The following is a 20,461-nucleotide window of genomic DNA, read 5'->3' on the forward strand; positions in this document are numbered from 1 at the left end:
ATATATACCTCCTGTGGCCAGGTGGTACATTGTGTCGCATACAGTGTGATATGTACTGTTGTATAGTCTTACATATTGGTTTCCCTTTGTTGCTGTGCAGAACATGGTTTGATATATAGAGCATGCCAGGCACTGTCAGGCAGTTGTGGTATGAGCACTGATATGTGGTATTGAAAGTGTGTATCCTCTGACAGCCAATTGGTTGCTATATATGGCAGTTCAGTGATATCTGTACTTTAGAATGTTAAGTGTGCCACATGACTTACTCACACATATTGTTTCATTGTCTTCCAGGGTCATGGCTCACCATCACAATCCAACATATAGCCCAGACGAGGATGAGCAGATCACAACCAGCCTGGTTCAGCACTACGCTCTGCTGTTCTCAAGAACCAGCCAAGACCAGCATGAGCGGACTGCACTGTGGCAAGATGTTGTCCGTCGGGTAAATGACATAGGCATGCATAACCGGACATATGAGTAGGTACACCATCACTGCAGTGATTTACTTAGATATGTCCGTCAGTGTGTGCCTGATGTCCGTAGACAACAGCTTGCCACAGGTGGTGGGGTAGCCATCCATCCCCCCTCACCAGAGTGGAGGAGCTGCTCCTCAGCCTGGTGGCTCCTGGCCAACAACAACAATCGCAAACATGTATCATCATGGAGGTTGGAGCCACCCAGCGAGTTGACACGGAGCGTGCAGGTAACATGGTATATATGTAGACTACTGTTACCTCTATTGGTAGATCATGCATATGTGAGATATGTACTGTGTAGTTAGAAGATGTGGAGCCTGGTGTTGTGCAATACTGATAATTTTGAACATAATCTGTAGACCTGTGACTGTCAACCGTACTACTGTAAGATTGCAAATCCACAGTAGCAATGCCACAGTTGTTGCCACTGACAAACTGTCTCCTATCCTTGTAGGTCCCTCTGGTGTGACAGCAAGGCAGCAGACCCATGCTGGTGAGTGTGTTCTACATTTAATATTGCATGATGTATGTGCATGTCATAGGTGAGGTGTAGGACATGTACACGTAACACACCTACGCATAATGCATGCTGTGCATGTTTGCTGTGAGACTATGCACATCCCAGTAACATGTGTAGCTGCCTCAAACACATGCAATACACAGAGCATCCCATACAATTGTGGCAAACCTGTAGTGGACATTGGATAGGCTGAGTCGATACACATGCACACAACATACACAACATTGTCATACGCAGTACACTTTAATATGCTACACATGGCATATTCAGACACCCGCTGTAAGGACACACTCCAGTATCCCAAATGTCATACACACAGCACACATAATATACCTGAGGGGTAGGGTCCTATCATGGGTCTGTGCGACACTCTGCAACACATAACACATTCATGTTAGGCAATGCTCCCTATTGGGCACGTTATAAACCCATGTAACAACTGGTTGTGAAATGGTGAATGTAGCCATGGTACTGCAGTTCAGGTACAGCATGCTAGGTGCCGGTCTGGCACACATTAGTAGCCTTGAGTGACCACATGATGCTGCATGATGATGGCTCATGGTACTACACCCCATCCAGTTACAGTAACCACAGTACTACACATAGCATTCATTGCTATACACCTCACTGTTGTGTGTGTGCAAACATATGCACCTAGACACAATATGCATAGCAATCACCATTTGTACAAAGTGACACATATATCTCTTGTAATGCTATGGAGTGTATAGGTCACATGACACACATTGGGTATGTGTGAAGTTTAATGTTGCAGTTGTGTTGTAGCATGCCATGTCATGGCTGGCACTGGCATGTACACAATATGTCCTACACTCACCATAACCACTGTACAATGGCTATGTTGAGCAATGGTATTCCATCAGATATACATGCACCACTCATCCTGTGTGTATACATAGCATGCATGTGCTAAACCTGTGTCCACAATTATCTGCTAAAGATGCAGATGCTCTAATCAGAAATGGATATCTATGTGACACACAGATACACATGCAGCCATGGTATGTATACCTGTGTGTGATGGTGCACAGGACATTGCAGAGCTTTCAATACTTGCACAGCAATGTTGTGTCCATGTACACATTGCGTTTCAGGATGAGGCCAATCACTGAACAACAACACACATGCATCAGAGCCATCTATACTGTTATTAGCTAGGGCTGTCTACACCCGCACTGCATGCTGTTGAGCAACACACGTCCTGCATGCTGACATGTGTGATATGACTGTTTGGCTTGTGATACTTTACCCCACCATCAACCGCTATTGAGTATGTTCTGGATTGCTGGTGGTGTGTGTGTGTGTGTGTGTGTGTGTGTGTGTGTGTGTGTGTGTGTGTGTGTGTGTGTGTGTGTGTGTGTGTCTGTTTAAGTGAGGAGTGTATTTGTGTGCATGTGTGCATGTGTGCATGTGTTCATGTGTGCATGTGTCCATGTGTCCATGTGTCCATGTGCGCATGTGTGCATGTGTGCATGTGTGCATGTGTTCATGTGTTCATGTGATCATGTGTGCATGTGTTCATGTGTTCATGTGTGCATGTGTGCATGTGTGTATGTGTTCTGACATCATGTAAAGTGTGTTTCCTGTCTTCCTCTCACAGGTGCTGAGGTTGGGCTGGTTCACTGCAGCAGGGAACCTGATGTCACTGAGCAAATTAGTGATGATGAGGATAGGTGTGTTGAGATGTAGGCATGTTTGCCAGGGTCTGTCGTTGGGCCACCAATCGACAGAACACAAGTTTCCACCCCATCCATGCACACAGTCATACTGCCAATACATCCATCAACAATGCCTTTAGCTGAGGGACAGTGTACAGTCAGCATTGGCCAGGACAGTGTGGTATCTACGGCACATGCATCCCGACACAGCAGCCATACCCAGATGTCTGGAAGGGTACCACATAGGCAGATGTCCAGGGGTTCTCATCGGAGCACTGCTGCTCATCATGCCCCTGGCAGATGTGCCACAGGTCATACAACCTCACGCATGTTCCAGGCTGTTATGGAGGCACAGGCATGTATGGAATGGTACACCAGACAGGGACTAAGGTCACAGTGGGCACATAACACCGCTGTAATTGACAGTATCCATGACCTAGCAGGTGCCATCTGTAATTACACTGAGGTCATTGATAGACATTGGGGTGAGACATTAGATGTCCTCCGCAATGTCATGTCCATGTGTCAGGACAGTGCGGGATGGTTGAGACGTCGACGTGGACATATACCAGCAGCATCAGCAGCTGGCAGTCACCGCAGATGTCCCTCAAGCCACAGCCTCTCCCGTAGTGCCAGTACCAGCCCCAGCAATGTTGGGGGTGGGCTGTCCATAGACCGTCCTAGAAGACCACGTGCATGGGGCTCTGGACAGTCCCAGCAGGATCCTGGGTCCAGTGTACATTTGTCCACCTCTGAGGATAGTACCCAGTCTGGCTTAGTACCTGATACTGTCAGTAGCACACCTGCCAGACACAGGTACCATGTCTGTGGCCAGAGATGGTGATCTGTAAAGCCTGGCAGGTACAGTCTGTGGCTGTCCCAGAAATCCCTGTATATGGCAGCCACATGGTGGAACTGTGTGCATGCAGACACACACACACATAAAATAGACACCTAGGGCTAACACATACCCACACACATTACATCAACATTGGGCCATAGCAGTACTCTTGGCCCACACACACACACACACACACACACACACACACACACACACACACACACACACACACACACACACACACACACACACACATACATGTTGATTGTATGGATCAATGTAGGCCTCTGGCAAATCAACAACACACCCTGTGCATATGATGAAACCTGTGCCACCTCCTGTCATCTGTAACATTGATGCAGGAACAGGCTACCATGGTGCTGATGCACAGGGTGACTTTACAGCAGTATAGCAATGTTAGCATGTTGTCAGCAGTAGAGTGTAATGATATCCTTGAAGGTGTAGATGAGCAGGCATGATGCATTAAAGCTATGAATGTCAATGTAGTGTTGTTTATACCAGTGTTAGTTCCATTAGTGTATTGTCCGCCCACGTGCCACTTGGCTGATGTGTGTAGTATTGGCAGCATGTGTTAGAGAATGGACAGTACGTGTGGGATGTGTGTAGCACAGATTTGCAGGTGTACATTTGTGAACATGGTGGAGGTGCACTGTCTGCATGTACGTGCATAGTGGACACATGGGCAGGGTGACATGCCCTGTGTTACACAGTAACACTCCATAGTTTCTATTGGTGGCCAGTATGCATTGTACTACACACATTTTGAAACTTGAGTACACATGTGTGTATGACATGGTTTGACACTGTGCTGTGGGTGATACTGTTACTATCTGTCTTTGTTTTGCATTCTGGTAGTATACATAACCTCAACAGCCTGACCATAAACAATTGTTAGATGATGTCTTGACAACTGACACACAGATGTAGGACACACAGTAACATTTAGATCCTTCAGGTACTATACTATGCCAGTAACCAGTGGTATTCACCTGCACCCATTCCTGAGACCACTCCTGTTTGCCATATAGCTCTCTTAGGTACAAGCAATCACAGTAGGCATATGTCCGTCCACGTCTGGAAATGCATACTGTGGCCTATAATGCATTCTCCAGATGACACACACATCCTCCACAAGGGTATCATACAGACAGATACCTGTTGTCAAACCCATGCTGTAAAGCTATAAGCCAACCAGAGCATAGTCATCCACCTTTACGAAACATAGTATCCCCACAGTACCACATAGGTAGTAGCCACCAACATGTTGAACAGGTACTGATGTGTACATGCAGCCAAGTGTTACGTCAAATCTACTTTGGTAATCACATTTCCAAAGGTATTTAAAAATACCTCGCTGGATCACATAAGCAATAAGAGGTCTGCATGCATATCCACAAAGGTTGTTGTACACCTATAATGAATAGCCATCATTGACAGACTTTGCTGCGTTTGAACAGATCTGTAATATACCTCAGTGATAAACCCTCACTCACACAATTCAATAGAAACTGTAATGAGTGTGTGTGACACGGATGACCTAGGCCAGGGATCTCTGTAGTGGCTGGCCTTGTCACAAGCATACAGATGTGACCTAAGCTCTGGAAAGCGGCAGCACACTCTGGCAAAGATGACAGATGTGTTCATGGAGAAAGCAGGGTTCCCACCTATGAAATAATTGAGGTCACATATACGTATATGTATTTGCCACACTGCTACCTGACATGTGCAATACACATACTGTTGTCATACTGATATGTCATGCAGTAGTAAAAGCAAAACCCACAACACATTGACCAACAGTATCACACACATAGAGCACAAACACACCAAATGCAGGATTCAAACCCCTACCTAACTATTTCATGATACTAGAGGAGTATGCATTAACACAACACACTATATACATTACTGGGAGTTCTCTTTTCCACAGGTATATTTGTAGGATGGTGACATCATCAGACTTGACAAAGATTAGTATACCACTTTTAAGGTGTTCTACTACTCTCAAAAAAGGTTGCTTCTCTCCAAGGTGATCAAACACAAACACACACAGTTGTCAAGTGCAGGATTCTAACCCCTACCTAACAACTTCATGATACTAGAGGAGTACGCATTAACATGACGCACTATACATTGCGGGGAGGTTTCTTTTACACAGGTATATTTGTAGGATGGTGACATCATCAGACTTGACAAAGATAAGTATACCACTTTTAAGGTGTTCTACTACTCTCCAAAAAGGTAGCTCCTCTCTAAGGTGATTACACACAAACACACACAGTTGTCAAGTGGAGGATTCAAACCCCTACCTAACTACTTTATTATACTACAGGAGTACACATTAACACAACACGCTATCCACATTACTCGGAGCTTTTTTTCCACAGGTGTATTTGTAGGATGGTGACATCATCAGACTTGACAAAGATTAGTACACCACTTTTAAGGTGTTTTACTAGTCTCCAAAAAGGTTGCTCCTCTCCAAGGAGATCACACACAAACACACACACTTGTCAAGTGCAGGATTCAAACCCCTACCTAACTACTTTATGATATTACAGGAATACGCATTTACACAATGCACTACACACATTACTGTGAGTTCTCCTTTCCACAGGTATATTTGTAGGATGGTGATATCATCAGACTAGACAAAGTGGGTTACATTAAGTGACATTAGATGGGCTACATAGAAGGAATGTCTAAACACTTTGGCCGTGTGATCATCAAAGGAGAGTTTACTATCTACCTGTGTCCCCAGGGCCATAATGACTTTCTCTGTACATAATGGATCACCACCTATGTGGTAATTTGTGTGCAGTTTGTTTTATCCAAAGGGGATGACTATGCATTCTTTGGCATTCTGCTTGAGGGCATTGTTTTGACACCAGGTATCTGTCTCTGTAAGACCCTTCTGGAGGATGTCTTTTGTCAGCCGTAGAGTCGATTATGGACCACAGTTAGCAGTCATTTGCAAACTTGTTCAGCCATACTCCTCCCATGCTTGCCTGTACCTCTGAGCAGTATCTACTGAACAGGTAGGTTCCCAGGACCAAGACCTGTGTGATGCCATTTGTGACTGGTTTAGAGTTGGACATGGCACCCACAACCCTGAACATGTGTGTTTGATCTGTGAGCCACTTGGCCACCCATCCTGTGACATAGCTGTTAATGTTCAAGCTGGTAAGCTTGTCCATGATGACAGAGTGGGGAATGGTGTAGAAAGTCCTTAGAAAGGTCTAGGTGGGCTGTGGTGACTACTTTCACATCCATCTATGTCCTTGGTAACTGTTTCAAATAAGTCAACTAGGTTTAGGAGGCAGGATCTGCCTTTAACAAGGCCAAGTTGGGTAGAGTCCAGTGTCTGGAGGTCCCCAATATCTTTGTTTATGGGTTCCATGATAATTTGCTCCATAGCTTTGCAGACCAGGCTGAGTAGACCTATAGAGCAATGGCTTCCAGGTTCTGTTGTGGCACCCCCTTTGTGGAGCTGGATGACTTGTTGGTGTATGCTATTCTTTGGGTACACAGCCTGTGGTACGATTGAGTCTGGACAGTGAATGCAGGTGAGGGTGTAGTTCCTTTTGGGGCTGGTGTAAGACGCAGCCTGAGACACCATCCAGTCCCATTGATGTTGTGTTCTTAGCTTTGGAGAGGGCTGTCTTTACCTGCATGTCCATGAAGTCTGGGGTTCTGCATTCTTCTGGGATGGACACAGGCCTTTTTGGGGGTGATTGGGGGGTTTGCACTGAACCTGTCCCCCAGGATGTGGGCAATGTAAGTTGGTTCAGTGTATTTCTTGCCATTTTTCAGTTGCTGACAGCATATTTGGACGTTGCCACCTACATGTTTGGTATAGCTAACGAAGGCTTTGTGGTTGTTATTCTCACATTCCTTGGCAATTTGTCTTTAGAAACTGGCTTTAGATTATTTTATGATCGATCATTGTTTCTTCCTAATAATGATCAGTGATGCCTTTCCTTTTGTGAAGTTTGCTCTATCATGTGTTCATTTCCTCCTGCTGTTGTCTAGCTTATGTATGGGCGATGACCACCAGATTGGTTTCTTATTTTTGGAAGAGTGTATCTTGGTTTTATTTGGGATGTCTCAATCACTGCATCCTTGTAGATGCTCATAGGATGCACTTGTTAATGATTCGGCAGATTGTATAGCATTAGCCTATAGCAAGGGGGTTTTGGAACTTTCCACTTTGGTCTTGGGAAGTGTGCAGTTTGCTTTTGAAAATGTCTTCACAGTGGTTTCATTGACTGGGGGGGGGGAGGGATGTGGATGTCCAGTGTGATTACTTTATAATCTGATATTACCAGCGAGGGGTTTATCTCTGTTGTGGTACACTGGTACCCCTTGTTGGTGATGATCTGGTCCAGTATGTTGTCACCTCTAGTGGGCATGATGACCAGCTGTTCCAGGGTGTTAGAGTTTTTAAACTCTAGGAAACATTGGGCAAAGGACATTGTACATGAGTAATTCTCCCACTCAATGTCTGGCTAGTTGTAATCTCCTCATATAATGGTGTTTGATAGGACCTTTGTATTTTCCACTGTTCTCAGGAATACTGAGTGAGGTTCCTGAGACAAGGTTGGTGATCTGTAGCAGGCTACAATCTGATAAGCATGGTCTCCAAGGCCTCATGCTGTGCAACTAACCTGAAGGTGTGGGTACCCATAAGATAAATGGATACACCCCTTCCTTTAATATTTCACTCGTGGTTTTGGGTCCGAAGATCAGAGGGAATGTGAGTGTTTTACGTGGAGCATGTCCAACAGCTCTGTGTTTGACATAGCTTTGTATGTTAGGCAGAGAACACCTCTGAGTTGGCGATATGCAAGGGAGTACGGCTGGAGCATTTTGAGATGGTCTGTGTATGGTATGTATTTAAGGCCGCTAATGCTCTTTGTGAGGTATTGCTGCAGGCTTTCCAGTTGTTGTAGTTGTCTTGTGAGGTACATAGCAAAAGGGGTGTTGTACTCTATTATGGTTCTAGTGAGTGATGAGTAGAGGGGAACAATGTCCTCTTCTATTCTGCATGAGACACCTTTTGTGATGAGGTGTGCCACATAGGAGGATTTCCTGACTACTGTGGGGATGTGATTATCACAGTTGTGTCCACTGTCCACCTGTGACCCGAGGTCTCTTGTCACACTTTCAGTGTTAAGTATACTACTGCCTATGTTGTTGTTCATGTCTACAGAGTTTTTAACAAAGGGGATGAGAATGCACTTTTTGGCATTGAGCTTGAACCCATGGCTTTGACAACAGCCATCTGTCTCAGTGAGGCCCTTTTGTAGGATGTCCACATCTTTAGTGTTTACAATTATGGCTCCTAGTTTGCAGTCATCTGAAAACTTCAGTAGCCACAGACCTTCCATGTTAAAGTTTACTTCAGGGAAGTAGATACTAAACAGGACAAGAGCCTGGACTGGAGCCTGTGGTACTGCACTCGCCACTGGTCCAAAGTCATACATGGAGTCTGCTACTTTCACAGTGTGTGTTCTGTCAGTAAGCCTGTTGGCAACCCATCTTGTGACATAGCAATTTATACCTCCTTTAGTGGGTTTATCTGTATTGACAGAGTGTGGGGTGGTGTTGTAAGCCTTGGCAGGAACTACATAGGCTGTGCGAACCACCTTACCCTTGTCTATGGTTCTGGTAACTGCTTCAATGTCATCTACCAGGTTTAGGAGACATGATCTGCATTTTACAAACCCAACATGGTTGTGGTCCAGGGTTTGGAGATTACAACTGTATTTTTTTATAAGTTGTATGATGATACATTCCATGGCCTTGAAGGGCAGGCTCATCAGGCTAATGGGGCGTTAGTTCCTGGGGTCCGTGGTGTCTCCACCCTTGTGTAGTGGGATAACCGTCGCTGTGCACCATTCAGCTGGCACAAAGCCTGAGGTGTGGCTATGACTGAACATTGTACGTCGGTGTGGTGTCTGTTTGTTCTGTGGTTTGTGTAGAACACAGCCTGGAAAGTTATCTGGTCCCATGGCTGCTGTGATACTGGCTCTGGAGAGTGTTTTTTTACCTGTGCAGCTGTGATGACAGCAACTTTGCAGTCTTCCATTATAGTGATGTGCTCTTTCAAGGGTGAGAGGGGGGTAAAGTTAACACTGATCCTATCTGCCAGGATGTTGGCAATATCAGTTGGGTCTGTATATTTAGTGCCATTGAGCTGTAACTCAGAACAGATCTGAGTGTTGCCATGACATGGACCTGTCTGTTGTGCAGAGATCTCCTGAGTAGACAGTATGCAACAGAGTACAGATTGGGTTAAATTCAGTCTTGTTGCATGGGGCAACTGTTTGAGGCCAGTAATCCTCTTGTTGAGGTACTTCAGTGGTCTTTCCAGCTGCTGACGGTGCCTAGTCAGATTCATCGCAGGTGTGTTGTGGTAGTCTCTGATGGGTCTGATGACTGATGAGTAGAGGGAACCTCCTTTGACCTGCATGCACAGACCTTGGCAGGTTGTGTGAACACATAACATAATTTTCTGACCACTTTGTGAATGTGTTTCTGGAAGTAGAGATGACTAACCACATTTGTCCATAGATCCCTTATTATCATCTCCATATTTAGCCTGTGTGTGTGAGCATGCCCAGTATGACCTTTCAGTGTGATGCTGAATGAAATCCACTACATTTGTTGAAGTGTTTGAGCATGCCCGCTATAGACATTTATACTAAATGTGTGTGGAAAATCACGTTGTATTTTTACAGCAGGGCTCACCTTTGTGTCATAAATCAACAGGGATCATGCTGTGCCTGCAGGGCTTCCATGTGACACTTTGCATAGACTTATCAACATTTCTACATACAGGGGGGACAGCTATTCTTTGTACATTTGTATCCGGGGGCGCACCTGATTGTTACTGTGGGTGTACATAGGATGAGGGGTTCACCTGACACTTATACACATTTGCTAGGCCTGCACTGCTATGTAAGGTACTCCATTTCAGTCTGTACTGTTGCCTATCGTACTGGCTTGAGGCATACTACTGTACTACAAATCTTGGCCACCACTGTCACGTATATTAGATTGCGACTTCATAGCCTACCCAACCACATCACACCGCCTGGCCTGCTGTTCTCTGTCTGCATAGGCCTGTGGGGGAGGTTACCCATATGCCTCTTTAGGGGCATGCTACAGCATTTCTTTGTGTTTGCATTAGTGTACAATTGTCCTGCTGTGTCTGTGTCAGTGAAATGTTGTCATGGCTTAGTGGTTGAGTACTGTGCCTATAGTGCACAGTATACTGAGTTTGAGCCCTGTCACTGCTTTTTATTTTCATGATGGGCAGACCAGACTGCTTAAGGAACAGTAAAGCAGATATGAGCATGTTTACCTAACTTTGCCCGACTTTGCCCGACCTTGCCCAACATTACTCAACGTTGCCCGACGTTGCGCTAGTTGGCGCGGGATATTTTGTTTACATATACTAATTAGTGGTAAAAGCTGCCTAGCACTGCTTTATATTGCTTAAAACATGGCAATCATGCCTCAGGTGGTGCTGCAGGGCTGCCTATGTCAGATGCACATAGTACACTCCCTATACATGTTTGAAAACAGGTAGCATCAAGTTAGGCATCCCTTTTATTTTATGTGCGAGACAGAGAGAGGTATAATTTCCAGGGTTTCTACTGAACCAGTGTATGTGTTATGCATTGCCTCTTTGCCAAGGCCAAGGCATACTGGGCATGCCTCCTTCTGCCTACTGGGGCAGGCTCAGGTTGTTCCTCCACCGAGTCACGTTGTGCCTGTGCAGGCCTTGGCAATGGTGGGGGGCTGTTTGGCCCTGCCCCATGCTGTTCCTGCTGCAGCTGTTTTTGCAGGATCATATTGTGTAGCATGACACATACCATGACAGTTTGGGTACATGTAGTTGGTGAGTACTGCAAGGCTCCACCAGATGTGTCCAGGCACCGGAACCATGACTTGAGCATCCCAAACACATGCTCGATTACATTTCATGTTTGTGCGTGTGCCTCATTATGGAGTTCTTGCTCAGGTGTGTGTGCATTTCTGATGGGTGTCATCAGCCACGGCTCCAGTGCGTATCCAGCATCCCCCACTAGGTGACCGTCAGGGATGTCCCCAGTGGCAAATGTCTGGTAGAGCTGCGTCAGATGCCAGATATGGGAATCATGGTAGCTTCCAGGGCAGCCAGCAGACACATTCAGTATTATGCCCTGGGCATCGTACATGATCTGGCAGTTGATGGAGTGGAAGCTCTTGCGGTTGATGTAGGCCTTACCCCGCTCACAGGCTGGTGCTTTGATGTGTGTGTGCAGTCAATTGCACCCACTACCTCAGGGTATTCCGCTATTTGCTGGAAGAGATGCATATTGCTGGCCAATACCTCACGGGAATTGGGGAAATATACATGATCACCGACATGTGCTGACATGGCATTCAGGAACTGGTGCAGTACCCTGGATGCTGATGCCTGTGAAATCCCCATCATATCACCAATTGGCCTCTGGAAGGTACCTGTTTCTAGTATTCTTAGGCCAACACGTATCTTGACTTCCACTGGGATGGATTCTCCTCTGTTGGTTCTGTGTGTGAGGCATGGCCTGCACAGCTCAACAATTTGCTGCAGGAGGTCTCTGTCCACTCTATAGTGCTCCACTATCTCCAGCTCATGTAGCCCCTGGTAGGTTACCTTGGGTCTGTACACTCTTCTCCGTCTCTTCACTGTGGGTTTCTCAGCAGCATTCACAATGGCACCACCCTCAGCATCTTGCACATGTTGCCTTATAATAGCAATGGCAGCCCCTAACTTTTTTTGTCTCAGTTAAGCTTTTTAAGTTGTCACTTCTCTTTGTATACTGCAGTGTTGCAGTGTTTCTGAGAAAAACATGGGGGAATGTTGTTTGCAGAGTTTTAAGTGCTAGGCTGGGCTAGTGTACTGCCTGTGTAATTGGCTGATTCTGACTGATTTCACCAGGCAGCTCTGCTAGTTCTCCTTGGTTAACTTCCTACTACTTCTTTTCCTTCCTTTTCCCTTTCTGTTTCCACAGGGGGCAGCGACGTGCAAACAAGCGCAAACATGCGCACACGAGTGCACACACATGCACACAGGCTTAGGCAGGTGCACATCCATGCACACAGGCTTATACGGCCTTACACAGGCTTACACGGGTGCGCACACAGGCTTAGATGGGTTTATAGGTGCGCACACGCGCGCACATAGTGTAAGCATCTTTGCAAGAAACTTTAGTGATAGCCACGGCTTACACCTTTGGTTTCTGGGTTTCAGTTAAGATAACTGTAGACATGCCTCTTCCTGTCCTGAGTAACTCACAGCAAACACATGCCACTCTGCTACAAAAAGCTTACAGTCTTTGATACATACCCCCTCATGATGTCACATATTTCCTACTCTACTACTCCCCTAATCCTACACTTACACTTTAGGGACATGGTTCACATGGCAGGGAAAATTGGGATTCACTATCCATATCCTCATTTGCATAGAATTGCCTACTAATGCTTGGTTACATCTCTCAAACTGAGCTTCCCCCCTTAGCAACCACTACTCAGTAGCCATGTCGTCTTCAGCCTACCATTCACCTGCATGGCAGAAGAATATTTTTAATAAAATGCCTATTTTTGGCTTTTTTGTTTTTATTTTCTGGTTTTTAGAGCGCTGCACTACACTTAAACACTGGAGATCAGGGAAAACATTTTTTTTAATTATTTTGCAACAGATAAAACTGCCAATGGCCTTATATTTGGCCATTGACATGCTTCCTCAACTGGATGCATCCTTTATTTGGAGCTGTCATAGCTCCATTTTGCTATTTGCAGAACGGAGTACATTTCTGCAAGTAACTCTACTCTTACTCAGACAGGTTAGTGTTTCCTGGATTGCAAATTTACCTCATTTGCATAGCTTTCAGCAGCAAATGAGGTAATTTGCATAATATAACACCGTCCGTGCAAGCGTAGTTTTAGGAGCTCTCATGCATGCCCCTGCTGGCTGTTCCTGGATCACACGGCAGACATATTGGCTGTCTGGAGTCTTACTCTACACTTAGACTCCGTGCAAGCCTTCGTGAATCTGGCCCAGTGTGTTTTCCCTTTAGTAGGTAAGTGTAGTTGATATGAATTAAACAACTTTAAATTCAGCTATGTGTAATACTGCAGCTATTTTCTACTTCAAATATAAAATATGCATTAGTTCCTGAGTAAGCAATTCTGTAACCAACCCTTTAGATCATATACTAGTATAAATGCTATGTTTTATTAAAGATTAAAGGGAAATTAATAATATTTTTTCACGATGTATTAAAATGATTCTTAGTTATCTGTAAATTAGATAGGCATAAGACAGAAAAAAAGGAGTTCAGTTACCTTACATTAGTAGACTGTTTTTGATTTTCTGATTCCTATTTATGTTATAGTTGAGCATGTTGTCATTTCATGTTGTGCTGGTAAAGATATATAAAGAAGAAAAACTAACCCTGTTTACATAAAAAGAAAAAAAAATCGTTGACATCTTGCTATTACCTTTGTAAGTAAAGAAAATGGGAAAAGAAAACTATTTCCCCCCTAATTTCTTCTTTTTCTCATTTGTCTTATTTTCATTTGTCTTTTTAAGGATATAATGGACCAGTCCATATCCTCTGTTTGTTCAAAAATGTTGTTAGTTTGTAGATATGACAATGCAAGGTCATGATCTTTGAAAAATGTAACCCCATTAGAAAGGAAAATCTCCAGCCTGGCCGGGAATGTATTTTTATCTGTTTTCTTAACTTCTCTTATAAAGGGAAGGAATTGTTTGCTTTTAAACATCACTGTTGCTAAACAGTCATTATCAAAATGAATAATATTTCCTTCTGCTTTAAGTAGTGACTTAACCAAGGGAGTTTTAAGTACCAGTTCTTTATCCTGAGATGAAATAATTTTAACCATGATGGACCTCGACGAAGTACTAGAGTTTGATACAGGATTAACCAGAGATCTGTGAACACTCTCTATACCAAAAGAGAGAGCTTCAGGCAAATTTAATGTTTTAGTGAGCCAGGGAGACAATAAATTAACCATATTGTTACCTTATGTTTCTTCTGGTAGACCAAATATATAAATGTTGTTCCTACAGGACCTGTTTTCAAGGTCATCTATTTTGGCTGGTAAAGAGTTGTTCTGTTTTATTAGGAATTCAGTATTGTTCTCTTCACTTAGCCTTCCTTCCATATCATTCAAGGAATCTTTAATGCCAGAAATCTGCTTTTTCTGTAACTGCAGAGTTTCATTAATTTATTCCATTTGTTTGAAAAAGCTTTTCTTAAAGTCATCTATTTTGCTGTCCAGTCTATCTACTTTCAAAGACAATTCTTAAATATTAGTAATGACTGAAGCTATTTTTTGAACACAGAGACTTGAGATGCTGCCTTTGTATAACTCATAGTGCCGCAGGATACAGTAAAGACATTCTTTCTCACAGATGTTGACAGGAAAATAGTTGAATTTTAAGTAAAATGTTTCATATACTGCTTTAGAACACCAAAGTTTATCATAATTCACTTAACTGAGTTGTTTAGAATTATTTAGAAATAATATTTCCTGTCAGAAATATATGTAGTAGCAGAACAGAAGAAAAGTACTGCTATCCTAGTGTCATCCTGGCCATGCCCCTGTCCCATTCAGGTTTGAGTGCTACTAGTTTTAACTTCAGTGCTCACCAGTCTGATAACGTTCTTTTCTCTGTCTTACCAGATGCTATCCTCTTTCTTTATGCCCCATATGCAAAATTCTAAATTATGGTCTGATTCTTTTTGAAATATGTCTGCCCACATCATCTCTGCCTACGTCTAGACTTCTTCTTTTTTTCTATTTTTTTTTTTTACTTCTAGTCTTCTTGTGCACACCTACAGTCCTAGGACATATGTACTATTCCTACCTCTTCCTCCTTTAAATTCAGAAATCCAGCAGCTACTATCCTCCTTTCTGCATTCCTTTAGTAATTTCATGGAGTTAGTTACAATTTGTGGTAATCTCAGGCTTTGATTTCCTACTCTGCATACTTTTGCACATGCTTAACTACATAAATTGTCTTTTCCAGTACCCTGCAACTTTCTTCCATTCTTCCTCCCTTCTCTAATTCTTTCTTATCCTCTCATCTTTAACTTATGCCCTTCTTACCCTTAATGCTTCATAGGTCTTTTACTTCCCTACCTCTTCCATTTCCTCTAGGGTGGCATTCTCTCTCTTTTTGCCTTCTTTCCCTGGCTCCTCCTTTATCCTGTTACCCACTTTGTATTCTTTTTGCTAGACTCCCTGAGTGCTGAGTAGTTGCACCACAGGGCCTTTGGTATTTTATATTTCAATATTAACTCCTCCATTGTTTTACATCTTTCCCTGGCATCTTTTTTCTCTGCATACCAAATCCTCCTCTTGAGCTTTTCCACTTCTCCTCCAGAGTTCTTACTTTTTCTTCCTTATCTTTGCCAGCCACCCTTTGGTTCCCCATGTTTTTTTTGAGATTATTTTCACCTCCATTTCACACATCCCTGTTCTTTTAGTGTTGCTGCATTCAACATCCTTTGGTATGCTTTTTTCATGTCTCTCTCTCTCCTGCATTCTCAGTTGCTTCACCTCCTTCTCATCTGTTTCTATCCAATGAATTATGTTACATAGCGCATATGATGGGATATGTGGGAACCCCACTCTCTTTCTGATTCATTCTTATTTTTAGCTTGTTCACTCTCCTCCCCTTACCTTTATTGACTTAATCCACTGTTGTTTTGCAATTGTTATAGCCTTTTGTAGATAGGATCTATTTGTATGTTGTTGAGTAGATGGAGGATTATTGGCAGTATCATCAGCCTTGCTGCATTCTTCCCTCAAGCAATGCATAAATATCTCTCCTTTTTTCCAACTTCCTCTAGTCTATTTCCCTGATTGTCTCTCTCACACTTTGTTCCCAAAATAGAGCCCTAGGTACTTGGGGAGCACCACTTCTTTTATCTTACTTATTTCCTCTTTTCCTTTCCCCTTTCCTAATCTTGCTGTCATTGTCTTTTTATTGCTGCACCTGGGCTCTGTAACTTCCCTAAACTTCTTGCATGTTTTCTTATAGCTTCCATTGCTGCAGCCACATCCTTTGATATTAACATGCAGTCATATGGGTGTATCCATAGGATCATAGGATCTTAGGAACTTACTAGGCTATTGGTCCTGAGGCCCTTATATGCCTAGTCAAGAGTTTAGCCCATTTTTAGCCAAGTCAGCACTCAATGCCCCAGTCCAGCGGGGACACAGGTGGAATCCCAGGGGGCTATTTTCTGTTTCCCATCCAGTTATCCAGGTTGCAGTTAAAAAGGGATAATGGGGTACTCTGCTTGATGTGGAGAGGGAGTCTATTCCACAGATGGGGGATTGTCTGGGATGCAAATCTATCCTGCCAACAAATCCTATTGATGTCACAGACCAGGTTGAGATCATGCATGCAGGTTACTTGAGTGCAGCTTTACTTGCAGATATGCAGCAGTCTCATCAAGGTGGGGTCTGAGATTGCTTTGTATGGCAAACAAGGTCACCTCTAAGGAGTCTGTATGAAACTGAAAAGAGGGACAGGGCTTTTACCCTGTCAGTGTGGGATAGATGTTTTAGGCCCTGGATTCTCCTTGTGAGGAACCTCTGTGATCTCTACAGCTGCTGCATGTGCTTTGCGAGGTACATGTTGAAAGTGGCATTGTACTCAATAATGGGCTTTATAAGGGAAAAATACAGGGATATTATGACCTCCTTGCCCCTGGATGAGATACCCTTACTTATAAGGTGGGCCATGTAGAAAGCTTTCTGTACAACAGAAGCAACATGGTGGTCAAAAGTCAGTTTGCTATCAACCTGGGTACCCAAATCCCTCACGACTGATTGCTTGCTTAATATGTTGTTATTAATGTGGTAATTTGTGTGGACTTCACTTTCCCCAAAGGGGATGATGATGCATTTTTTGGTATTCAGCTTGAGGCCATATTTCTGGCACCAATAATTTGTCTGGGTGAGACCCTTTTGGAGGATGTCCAGATCACTAGGGGAATTGATGACAGTATCCAGCTTGCAATCATGTGCAAAAGTGGTCAGCCATAGCCCATGGGTTTTGGCCTGCACCTCAGAAAAGTATATCCCAAATAACAGAGGCCCCCAAGACCAATCCCTGGGGTATGCTGCTCATTACAGGTCTAATACTTGAAGTAGCTTCCCCAATTTTGACTAGGTGGGTTCTATCAATGAGCTAGTTTGCTACACATCTGGTAACATATAGACTGATACTGATAGTTGAGAGAGTTTATCTATTATGCCTGAGTATAGAATAGTGTCGACGGCTTTGGCCAGGTCAAGGTAGACGGTGTGCACCATTTTCCCCTTCTCCATAGCTTCGATGACTGTCTCAAAGAAGTCAATCAAATTTAACAGACATGCATTCCCCTGGATGAAACCAAACTGTGTGGGATCGAGTGGTTGCCAATATCCTTGTTAATGAAGTCCATGATAATCCATTCCACAGCCTTGCAGATCAGGTTAGTTAGGCTGATGGGTCTATAATTTCCCAGATCGGTGGACCTTTGTGCAGAGGGATGACAGTGGTTGTCCTCCATTCAGCTGGGATGAAGCCGGTATTCAGGCTTTGGTTTAATAGGGTGCCTAATGGTGCTGCAAGTTCCTGCCTGAGTTCATGTAGGATGCAACCTCGGATGTTATTGGGTCCCATGGAGGCTGTATTTTTTGCCTTTGAGAGGGCAGTGATGACCTGTTCACTAGTGATAAGGGGAGGGGGGCAGGTACTGAGGATGTCCAGATTTACTGATGGGGGGGCAGTGGGGTGAAGTTTTCACTGAATTTGTCATGCAGCAAGTTGGCTATATCTACAGAATTTGTGTATGTGGTGTCCTTGACAACCATTTCCAAGCAGATCTGGGTGCTTCCTTTGAGACTGTGAAGAAGGCCTTATGACTGCCTCCTGTAGATGTGGCCAATTTGAACCTAAAGTTTGCTTTGGAGAATTTCAGTAGTGCTTTTATTTGCTTGTTCAGGCTATGGAGAGATTGCTTCCAATTGGGCACTTGATCTTTCTTGTTCCTGGACAGCAATTTTTTCCTTTTGTTATAGAGTTTATTTATTACAGATGTCCACCAGACAGGTTTACTCTTCCTTGTGGACTATGATTTCATCCTGTCAGGTATTCCTGATTCCATGCATCTATATAAATGCTTGTATAGTACTTTGGTGTAGGTTTGGACATTGATGCCAGTTCCTACAGAGAGGGAGGGGGCTGTGAAGCTGTTTATACCATCCCTCAGGAGGTTAGAATCTACTTTGGAGAACTTTTTTTTGCTTGACCCTAGCTAGAGGGGTGTCAGGGGAGATGGTAACTTTGAAAGTGACCGCTTTATGGCCAGATCTTACCAGAGAGGATGATATTGTAGGGATGCTGCAGTGGTTACTTATGTTGGTTAATACCAAGTCCAAGATATTATCACCTTTTGTGGGGGCATCAACTAGCTGTTGCAAGGCATTTGCATTGACAAAATCGGGGAATCTCTATGCATTTGTGTTCTGGTATAGGTTCATAGGTTCATAGGTTCATACTAGGCTATCTGCCCTAGGGCATTTATAAGCCTAGCCAGAGTGTGTGTGGCTTTCACCACCCCTTAGGATGAGAATACTATACCCATTAGTTTGCTGTGCCTCTGTCCAGCAGTGATACAGAGATGATTCCCGGGGTAAACCTACGATCTCCCATCCACTCGTCAAGATTTCTCTTGAACAGAGTCAGTGAGGGGCTCTGCCTCACATGGACTGGGATTCTGTTCCATAGTGTAGGGAGTCTCTGGGTGATGAATCTGTCCCTCCAGCATGTCCTATTTATATCCGTGTTGAGGTTTAAGTCTCTTGCTCTCGTGGCTCTGGTGGATTTGGATTTTTTGAGGTGGAGCATGTCCATTAATTCCGGGTTGGACATGGCCTTGTATGTCAGGCACAGATCACCTCTGAGCAGACGGTATGCGACTGAATAGAGCTGGAGTTTCTTCAGTTGGGCATCATATGACATATGTTTGAGCCCCTTTATCCTTTTGGTGAGGAACTTTTGGGGTCTTTCCAACTGCTGCAGGTGTCGGGTAAGGTACATTCTGAATGGGGCGTTGTACTCAACTGGCACCAGTTATCCATTTCTATGAGACCTTTCTGGAGGATGTCTGTGTCTGATGGAGTGTCAATTATGGTGCCCAGTTTGCAGTCATCTGCAAATTTTGTCAGCCACAATCCCCCTATGTTTGCCTGCACTTCAGAAAAATAAATGCCGAACAAGAGGGGGCCCAGGACTGAGCCCTGTGGGACACCGCTCGTGACCGGCTTAGAGTCTAACATGGCACCAGCAACTCTAACCCTGTGTGTTCTGTCCTTGAGCCAGTTTGCAACCCATCTTGTGACATATGGGTTTACATCTAAGCTGGTGAGCTTTTCTATGATGCCCGAGTGGGGTATTGTGTCGACGCTTTTGCTAGGTCAAGGTAGGCTGTGTGAACTGCCTTACCCTCATCAATGGCCTTAGTGACTGTTTTGAAAAAGTCGACCAAGTTCAAGAGGCAGGATCTGCCCTTGACAAAGCCAAATTGGGTAGGATCCAGTGTCTGTAGGTCCCCAATATCTTTATTTATGAGTTCCATTATGATCCTCTCCATAGCTTTGCAGACAAGGCTCGTCAAGCTTATGGGGCGGTAATTTCCAGGGTCCGTAGAAGCACCGCCTTTGTGGAGTGGGACCACAGTTGCCATATGCCATTCTTTGGGTACGTATCCTGTAGTAAGGCTAAGATTAAACAGCAGCCTTATGTGTGGGTTTAGTTCCTCATTGAGTTCGTGTAGCACACAGCCAGGGACACCAT

Source organism: Protopterus annectens, chromosome 2.part2 (assembly GCF_019279795.1).
Source record: "Protopterus annectens isolate FY-2018-M chromosome 2.part2, PAN1.0, whole genome shotgun sequence".
Taxonomy (NCBI): Eukaryota; Metazoa; Chordata; order Ceratodontiformes; family Protopteridae; genus Protopterus; species Protopterus annectens.